We start from the raw sequence: 10,460 nt of genomic DNA on the forward strand, positions 1-10,460 counted from the left end.
TTTTCTAGAATGAGACCACTTGATTTTTGTTGTAAAAAAAATAACTGCATATATCTGAGTCATCATAAGTGCTGACTACTCTTAGATTGGATGAGGATATGCATGTTTATTTTTTTTTATCTTGAGGGACATATTTTTGAGTGTAAAAAATCCAGTCTGTTAACTTTTTAAATTTAATCTGATAATTGCAATTCAATTATTTAAAAATGTATTCTTAATACAAAAAAATGTCTAGTCATGGCTACTGAATAATTTGTCATATTGTATCTCATTTGTTGAACATTCCAAACAAACTCTTGGATACCCAACTCTTTTTCATCAGCTGCTTCTTAAAAATCATAAAGCCAATTGTTCATTTAACCTAGAGAATGAACCTCAGGGCATGCCCATCTGTCTAAACAAATAAGCACATTTCCAACAGAGTTACAGGCAGATTGTTCCTTAAACTGAGGTGATAAATGCTAACATTTAAGAAATTATGAATTATTGAAGAACATACAGCTTTATGTATTACTCTCCACCCCTATAGTCAGATTTATTTTATTTATTTTTTTTTAAATATTTTATTTATTTATTCATCAGAGACACACACAGAGAGAGGGGCAGAGACACAGGCAGAGGGAGAAGCAGGCTCCATGCACCGGGAGCCCGATGTGGGATTCGATCCCGGGTCTCCAGGATCGCGCCCTGAGCCAAAGGCAGGCGCTAAACCGCTGCGCCACCCAGGGATCCCTATAGTCAGATTTAGAGACATATTATTGGATTAGGAGTATTTTTGCTATTATTATTAAAATGTCATGAACATTAAAGTGTTTCCAGATTAACATAGGTAACCACAACCCTTAAAAAAGTGCATTAAAAAGGCAATTGAACATTGTAGAAATAAAGCTCCAAATATAGGACTCAAAGATATATACCTATCTCTAAAGACTTAAATTTAAAGTACATAAATTCTGTTTTAACTAAAACTTGTATGCAAAAAGTAGAATAGTAAGTAATTCTCAATAAAAATTAGACATTATATTAAAAAATAGAACAGCAAGATGTCTGTTAAATCTAAATTAATATGGTAATTATTCACTTATTCTTACAGAGTGATTTTGACCATGCAACTACATAAATCTTATAAGATATGTATATGAAATTTTAAAGGACAATTTATATTTACAAGAGTACAAAATAAAAGAAATGATCTTATCCACAATTAAGTATGTCAGTTAAAGGTTATCTGAATATAAAAGGATTGCTTTAATAGGTATGGGGTGAAAAAGTATAGATGGGAGTAGAGTTAATGTGAACTAAGAGAGAAAAACATTCAAGTGTAAGTTAAATAATTTGCCCTCTGCTTTGTGTTTGTGTGTTGAGAAGCTTTCCTCACTACTAATTTTCTTTTGAAATATAAAGGTCAGCATTTGAATGAATAGGGAAGGGGAATTATTAAAAACTGTTTACAAGGTACAAATGAGGGCAGAAACTGGAGGGAATAGGTATGCTAATGAGAACACAGAATTAGTCCAAGAAAAATTGTGAGCATCCAAAGTATTTTTCTTTCCTAATCTTTAGAAAGGTGGTTCATGCAATTAGAGGTAATCATTTATGTTCTTAGAGTGGTACAAAGACTTGGAATGACTTCCAATCATAGTAAGCAATTTCCACACTTCTGAAAATTATCCTATTTCTTTGCATATGCAATATTGTGCACCCAACATCTTAATTATGACCTAAAACCTTCTCTGTGGAAAAAAAAAAACTTTCTATGTTTGAAAAGTCAAGTCCTCCAGTTAGGATTTAAAAAAATATTGGCTCTTTATTTTTTAAAATCTATTTTTGCATTACTATAGTTTAGTTTAGAATTTCCACTAGAATAAAGATTTTCATGTTGGCTTGATTTTTTATATTATAGAAATTCAAATAACATAGTTTTTACTCTTTTGTGTCAGCTTCTCCCATTCAATAGTATACATGTGGGATTCATATTGTAGATGATTATTTAAAGTATTAATCTATATTTTGCACCTAAATGTTGAAGACATATTAGCTACTGTTCGTATTTCTACTCTCTCTTTTGATATCCTTCTCTCTCCCATTACTCTCTCATTCATGGAGCAGCATGTTCCCCTTTCTCTTGGTTCACACTTGTTTTGGTGAAAATATATTTGGTGAAAACATATTTAAAACCTATCTTTTAAAACTTGTTGACCAGCAGAAAAAAAGTATTTTTTTATTAGAAATCCAGACTATAATTTTTTTAATCAAGAATTTTCAAACTATGCCTCCTTTGTCTTATTTTCTTTTGCTGTTGATACTAAGATGATCTGTTTATTTTTCATCCTTCCTGTGTACTTTTTCTTTTACCCTGTAAAGATTTAGAAGCTTTATTTTAATCCCAGTGTTCTGAAAATTCACACTGATACATGCCTTAGGCTGGGCCTTTCTTTTATTTTGTTCTCAGGGTCCTTTCTAGACCTTTTTACTCTTGAGATGATTACCTACAATCCAAGGAGGTTTTCCTTTGTCATTACCTGAACATTTCTCCTTTTATATATTTGTCTTTTAGAAAATACTGTTAGTTGGATGCCATGCCTCAATTTTTGTTTTTGTTTGTTTAGCTTCTGTCTTTCCTCAACAAGTTCTACTGATTCTTTGGCATTTCATATTCAAAATTTAAGTAATAAATAGATAACAAAGTTCTGTTATGTACAGGTTTGCTCATTTAGTGGAACTGAATATAGGATGGTCAGGGAATGAGAAATAATCTGTGGAGGTATCCTAAAGATCAGTATCCATAGGCTTCCTAAGGTTTTTTGTTTGTTTGTTTGTTTGTTTTTAATCCTCCAACTGACTAAGTAGGGAAAAATCAATCCTGTAACACCCTTGCTATTTATTGAGCTAACTTTCATTTAATATTCTGGAGGAAGGCGAGGGAGGGGCAGAGAGAGAGAGAGGGAGACAGACGATCCCAAGTAGGCTCCAAGCATTTCACTGTCCTCGCTTTACAAAGGCGTTTACCACTCTGCCCATTTCTAACTATTGTGCTTTAACATTACAGTTCTCTCAGTTTCATAAACTGAGATTTTTCTGTTTATTTTCAATGATTTTCAGATGAAAAAGAGAAGATTCTTTATACAGACATCTTAAAATTGTTCAAATTGCTTTTTATCATATAGTTTTGATATTATGCTTGATAATTTCTGATACAGTGATATTTATATATTTTAGTCTTTTTGTCTCTATTAGTTTTATATTACCACTATTTTTTAAATATTTGATGGTTGCTGGAGAACCATGATAAAAAAGAGGGCTTTAAGAAGGTATTGAAAAGTAAATGTATTTCCCTTTAGGCTTCTTACATAAACTTCTAATATCTGAATATAGACCTTGCATAGTTATCTAAGTCTTTACCCCTTTGTCTACTTGATAATATTTCTTTACAAATTATATTGAAATGTATTATTAAAAAGTCAAAGTTACTAGTGATAGTAATAGTGATAATGAATGAGTCTCTTAAATTACACACTACGTGCCATAGGCCTGAGGAGTTGTAAACATCTACTACCTATTACAAATCAAAAGCACTCGGCTCAAATATCTATAAAATAGATATTAGAATATTGACTTATTGGGGTGCCTGGGTGGCTTAGTCGGTTAAGTGTTTAATTCTTGATTTTGGCTTAGGTCATGGTTTTTAGGATCATGATTTTGAGCCCCACAACACACTCCAGCTCAGACGGGAGTCTGCTTGAGGTTCAATCTCTGTCTCCCTAAAATCAACCAATAATCAATCAATCAATCAATCAACCAATCTGTTTTTTTTTTCAATCAATCTTTAAAGAAAACTACTGGCTTATGTTCATGGAAAATGTTTACACTGAATCTATTGCATTGTATTACACATTTAAAAACCTGGTTTAGAAATAGGGATTGAAATTTTAGGTAATTTAACAAAACCTCTTATTAGTCATATATATTTTCTCCAACCATGAATTTTTTCCAATTCTTTCTTTTACGGATTAGACTGCATATTTTCCTGAGTTCAGATGGTAGAAGCACTCTGTAATCTCAACTGTATTCATATACATTTTTCTGTCAGAAATTAGTAGTAGTTCTTATATTGTTCTGTTTCACTGGTCTTCTTAATATGCTCCATCAACATATATTATGTTTTCATGTATATCTGATCACAGTTGGGGGCCTTACCAGATAATTCTATGCTCCTTTTATGTTTCAAGTTTCTCAAAACTAACCAGTTTTTGAGGGAAAGTGTACCACTTTGGTTCAGTTGTTTCAGAAGAGTGGCAAGAATTTTATATTAAGTTAGCTTGTGTTTAAATGTATTCTTTGCTTTCAACTCACCTAGTTAACAATTCTAAAAATCCCATTATTTTTCTAAAGTGTTCAGAGACAAACCAGATAGAAATACATCTTAATAAATATTTATATTACAGTGTTGAACTTTGTATATTTTGAATAATTTTATATCATTATATAGGAAAACCAGGACACCAGAGACATTCTTTGGTGTATTCAACAACCTAGGGTACTAAATAACTTTTAGGGTAAATTTTTCACTGAAAATTTCTGAAGAATTAATTTTCTGAACTTTTGTTCAGGATGTAATCTTAAAATGTAACAAGCTTAGTTATTGTATTTTGGATTTTTATTTGGAAATACTTCCATAAGGATATTTTCCTATGTATCACATTTTAAGAAGATCCATGTAATCATGGAGTTATTATAAGAATTTTCCTAATCAAGATATAATGAAATTATATCTTTAATAATAACAGCATTAATCCAACATTTATCGTGTATTTAAAATCTTCTTTAGGAGCATATTCTCATTGGGGATATAACCAATTAGCCAAAAGAGTGAAGAGAATCTGTCAACATGAGCAAAATCATTAATGAACAGGCAGGTAGACTATATTTTGATGCTAAGTAAACAATACTCCTAGGGAGGGGCAGGAAAATAATTCAGTTAACCATCCCTTTATACATAGGTTCACACTAAAATTATTTTTTATATCTGAATAACTGTTTATTATTGCAATTCAAACCATTTCAAAATTTGTACCCAAAGCAAATTTTTATAGTACAATTAATGAGAAGATAAAACGGAGTTAGTAACAATAATGCTGACACATCCATAACTACATTCCTGCAACCAGGCCTTGCTATAATAAAGCACAGTTTTATTAAGCACTTAATTAATTGCCACATTAAAATGATAGGGGCCCAACTCATAAAAATGACTTATGAGAATGCAGGCTTCTTTTGCTGTGTTAACTGAAAATGCAAGCTGTACACACCATTTAATTAAGAAAAATGTAATCAAGCAATAGTGTGGGTGTTTAGTTTGGAAGCAAAACTTGCAGGTGTGAGGGAACAAAGAATATGATCATGACATCTTCAGCTGAGAGTACCATTTATTGGAAGTGAGTATAAGCTAAAGTTTCATAGGCTTAGCAACTGAAATAAAAAATGGTACTCAGAGGTTTTATTCTATAGCTTCTACCTATTTTTAATTTTCAATTTAGAGTTGCATTTAAGACATGTATACAACAATCCTAATTGCAGACTATATACTCAGTATCATTATCCCTTCGTTTAAAGGCAACTTAATAATAAGAAATATTTAACTTCTTACACCCCTGGAGAAGATACTGTGCTAAGGACTTTATATGGATTAATTTTATTTCTCTCAACAGTCCTTTCAAGCGCATTCCAGTTTTATAAATGGAATCTTAGGGACATTAACTTTTCTAAAGCCACACAACCATGTGGTGGAAGAGACAGATTCCTAATGGAGCCAATATGCATGACTGCACAGCCTGGGCATATAAACCTTATGCCCACTATCACTGTTTTTTATTTAAATGCCACCTGTAAAATTGTGGTCACCTTCATGCTTTACAATATAAAATCTGGGGCAATAGTTTTGTATATAAACTACCCTAATTATTTTAGATTTTCTCCAGAAAAAAAAAAGATTTTCTCCAGAAATAAAAATACAAAAGAGAAATTATTTTATCTGTTCAGAGATTCTAGGGATGACAGAAGTAGCAACAGGAAATATAGTTTTCCTTAGTGGTTTATCTGGAACCCAAATAAAATTATACTTTTCCAGAGCTGGCCAAACTTCAAAAGCTTATTCTTGTCTACTTGTCTACAGTCATTATTAATGAAATGAAAGCTATACTTTCCTTTCCTAAAGAAATAAGCCTTTAGCTGGCCTTCCCAGAGAGTTATTCATCACCAGCATTTAATTATATGGCCATGACTCACCATCACAAAATGCTGTAAAGGAGTGAGAAGTAAAAACAGTCGTTATGAGAGAATTGAAAATCATAGAATTGAGTTTAAGAAAAAAAATTTTCTTGATCCAAACCCTAACTTTCTAAAATAATTCACTCATTTACTCTTCCTTCAGATTTCTGTCCAGTTTCACCATTCTAACCCTATTCATCAAGAAAGCATGCCTAATTTTTAAGTCTCACATGTATCTGAAATCTGGTCAAGATAATATCAGCACCAAAGTAAGATAATTTAGCTATGTTTCACAGAATATATTATTACTCAAGCTCAACAATATTTTATACAATAAATACAGGTAAAATTTAATGTCCCAATGAAATATTGCTGATTAAGAAATTTGCTGATAAAAACATTTCTGCTTTAGTGACTTCAATGACAAAACTTTAAAGTTAAAAGAACTGTCAAAAGCAAACAAAGAAAAGAATGGTCATTTTTCTTCAAATAGTGCCTTGACCACCAATATCTTAAGGTTATTGTTCCTAAGGTAAGCCTGGGCAATTGAAGCAATGTAATATCCAGATAATTTTGGCTACATTAAATGTTACTGTATCAGATAACTGAAAATAAAGTACTTTCTACAGCAAAATTATAGAATATTTAAAACTCCCAATGTAATAGGCTAGGAACACAATAAGAAGCAAGCCACAAAAAAACATGAAGACCTCACTCATCAACAACAAAATATATAAAAACAAAATATACTTTTCTAAAGAAAATAAGTGTTCAAATTATATTAATAGTATATCTCAAAGCAAAGAAAAAATCAGATTTTTCAGTCATAATTATACAATACTGACTAAAATACCTGAAATAATAAAAAACTTAAAATATTTACCTTTATGTGTAATTGTTATCAGCAATCTTCATTTTTCTATATTTCTTATTTTTAGAATTATTCTATAATAAATTTGATCAAATAATCATAAATATATATGATCAAATAATCACATAATTATATATACATATATAATTTGGTATCTACAAAATAGGACCTGTGCTCTATGAGACAAATGATTATTTTGGTTATTTTTTTACCATAGAGGAAGACCTATGACAGTAAGACATACATACTGATTTATCTCTACAAGACTTTGGGGGGTTTAGTTTCTTGGTTTTGGGGGTTTGTCGTTGTTTCTAAATCAAATGCAGTACAAAATGCTATACTAGCCAAAACTGCCAGCATTTGGGCAAAAGTGGAGTTTGTCAACTGACTGAATAAGTATAAGCCACAAAGTAGGTGAAACTAGATTGTCATTGGTAGCACAAAATGAAGGATTTTTCACTGTGTGGAATCAAAATTTTTCAAGTAAAATGAGACATCAACTGTAGTCAATGGAAATAAAGATTTCTACTTGTCCAAGGGAAGAAATTACATATCTCCAAAGAGATTTAAAAATGATTTCTCTTTATCCATTGGTGGAACATAATGGACAAGATTTCTCCTTTACCCCCTTTTAAGGAAATATAGAATCAAATTCATCCAGTTTAATTTTATAGTTTGATAAATTTCATAATTACATATGATTGCAATGACTATTACCACAATCATGACCTAAGACAGTTCCACAGGTCTAAAAAAATCCCTCCAACCACATTGCAGTCAATCTAATCTGACCTCAAGACACAGACAGCCACTAATCTGCTTTTAGACTTTTTATTAGCATAATTTAATGAAATCAATTCATAGTCTTTTGTATTTGATTTCTTTCAATTAACATAATAATTTGTGATTCACCTATATCTTGTGTATTAATATTACATGTCTCTTTACTTCCAAGTACTATTCCATAATATGGATATAACAAAATCCATTATTATTGATGATTATTTTATTGATTACTGATTGACTGATTAATGGACATTTTATTTGCTTCTAGTTTTTAATGAATAATCCGGCTATAATTACCCATATGGACATATTTGTGTGGGCACATATGTTAATTTCCATTGGATAATTACCTACAAGTGGAAATTGTGAGTCTGAAAAAGAAGAGTAGCTTTAACATTTCAAAATATCATCATAGTATTTTCCAAAGCAACTGTCCCATTTTCTATTCCCAGCAATATTATATGGAGTACTAATTGTTTAAACTCATCATTACTGTATTGTCACTTCTAAAAAATTTAGTTATTTAATGGATTCATCATGGGATATAATTAGGGATACAATTTGCATTCCCCTAATGAATCATAAGGCTATGTATCTTTTTATGTGCTTATTGGCCATTCACAGGTCACCCTTATGAAGCAAGTGTTGAAAGCTGTTTCCCATTTTCTTACTGGCTTTTTAGCTTATTAGCAAGTTATTATATAATACAAGAACTGTGGGGCTATTTCGAAGTTTCAACATGCATGTAAAGTGTAATACCAGAATAAGAAAGAGATAATGAAGCAGGAGGAATATTTGAAGTAATAATGGCCAAGAACTTTGCAAAATTAATGACACCAAAATACTTATCCAAGAAGCTAAGTAAACATACAAAAATTAAACGTTAAAAAAAAAAACCAAAATCCACATAGAGATATTGAAACTTCAGAAAATTTTAGGATACGGAGAAGAATCTTGAAGACAAAGAGAAGACATCTAACCTCTAATGGCACAAGGATATGAATTACAGTGGACTACTCATCAGAATCCATGTAAGGAAGACGACAGTAGATTTGAAAGTTTTGAAAGAAAAAAAAAACTACCAAACTAGATTTCTACATCCAGCAAATTTATTTTTCAAAAGTGAAAGAGAACTCTCTGGTCTTGGCAGGAGAAATGAGATCACAAAGGGGACATAGTCATTTGGAAAGGTTCACAATAAGGCACACACATTGTGCTGCTGCTTTGCTCTAAGGGCTACCACCTTCAGAAGTCAACCTGTGGCAAGTGTGGCTATCTTGCCAAGTAGAAGAGGAAGTATAACTGGAGTGCCAAAGCTAAAAGATGAAATACTATTGGGACCAGTGTAATGAGGCACCTAAAAATTACGTACCACAGATTCAGGCATAGATGGATGAAAGAACAACACCTAATCCCAAGAGGGCAGCTGTTGCTGCATCCAGTTCATCTTAAGGATTTCAATGATTAGTCACACAATAATAAATGTTCTGGTTTTAAAACATTAAAAAAAAAGTGAAAGAGAAATAGAGACAATCTAGGCAGAACAAATGCTGAGGGAATTCATTACTGGCAGATCTGCCTGGCAAGAAATGTTAAATGATTTTCTTTAGGCAGAAGGAAAATGCAAGTTAGAAACATGGATCAATATAAAGAAGAGTTTCAGGCAAGGAATAAAAAGGTAAAATAAAATATTTTTCCTTATTCCTTACTAATCTAAGAGATAATTATTCAAAGTAATAATACTAGCAGTGTATTGAATGATTATAGCAAATAGATAAGTGAGATGAATGACAGCAATTGTCACAAAGTATGGAGGAAGGTTAAAAGGTACCTGCATTAAAAGTGAAATACTTTTATTTTAAAATCGTGAATTAGTCATAAATGTATATTGTAAATTCTAAGACAAAAAGTTTATAGTTGGTGTACTAAAAGATGATTTACATAAAATATTCTATCAGAAGAGGAAGCTAAAGAGACTTCTAGCAACAATGAGAGAACATTTCCAGATATAGTAGATATTAATCCAGCTACTGGTGCAAAAGTGGTATGCATTTAGTACAAACTATATTTTGAATTTTGATCTTTTCTTAGGCTAGCAATATAGAGATATGAAACCTTCTCATGATCCTGGGCGGTGCAGAGAGTTATAGCTCCCAGTCAACCACACAATCACAAGGGTAAATAATGGATAAACTTATACACTTACATGTTCATATAATCATTCTATTTTCTTTTTTTTAATATTTTATTTATTTGTTCATGTGACACAGAGAGAGAGCCAGAGACATACATAGAGGGAGGAGAAGCAGGCTCCATGCAGGGAGCCTGATGCAGAACTCAATCCCTGGACTCTGGGATCACAACTTGAGCCAAAGGCCAATGCTCAACCACAGAGTCATCCAGGCATCCCACCATTCTGTTTTTCAATGACAGTATTCAATAAATTACGTGATATATTTAACACTTTAATGTAAAATAGGGTTTGTGTGAGACAATTATGCCCAACTGTAGGCTAATGTAACTGTTCTGAGCACGT

General features: G+C 31.6%; 1 pseudogene; it reads left to right on the forward strand.

The window, feature by feature from the left end:
- The first annotated feature begins 8,922 nt into the window (after window positions 1-8,922).
- On the forward strand, window positions 8,923-9,376 carry LOC112928094 (large ribosomal subunit protein eL37 pseudogene; annotated as a pseudogene).
- The last annotated feature ends 1,084 nt before the right edge of the window (window positions 9,377-10,460 follow it).

Source organism: Vulpes vulpes, chromosome 6 (assembly GCF_048418805.1).
Source record: "Vulpes vulpes isolate BD-2025 chromosome 6, VulVul3, whole genome shotgun sequence".
Classification (NCBI taxonomy): Eukaryota; Metazoa; Chordata; class Mammalia; order Carnivora; family Canidae; genus Vulpes; species Vulpes vulpes.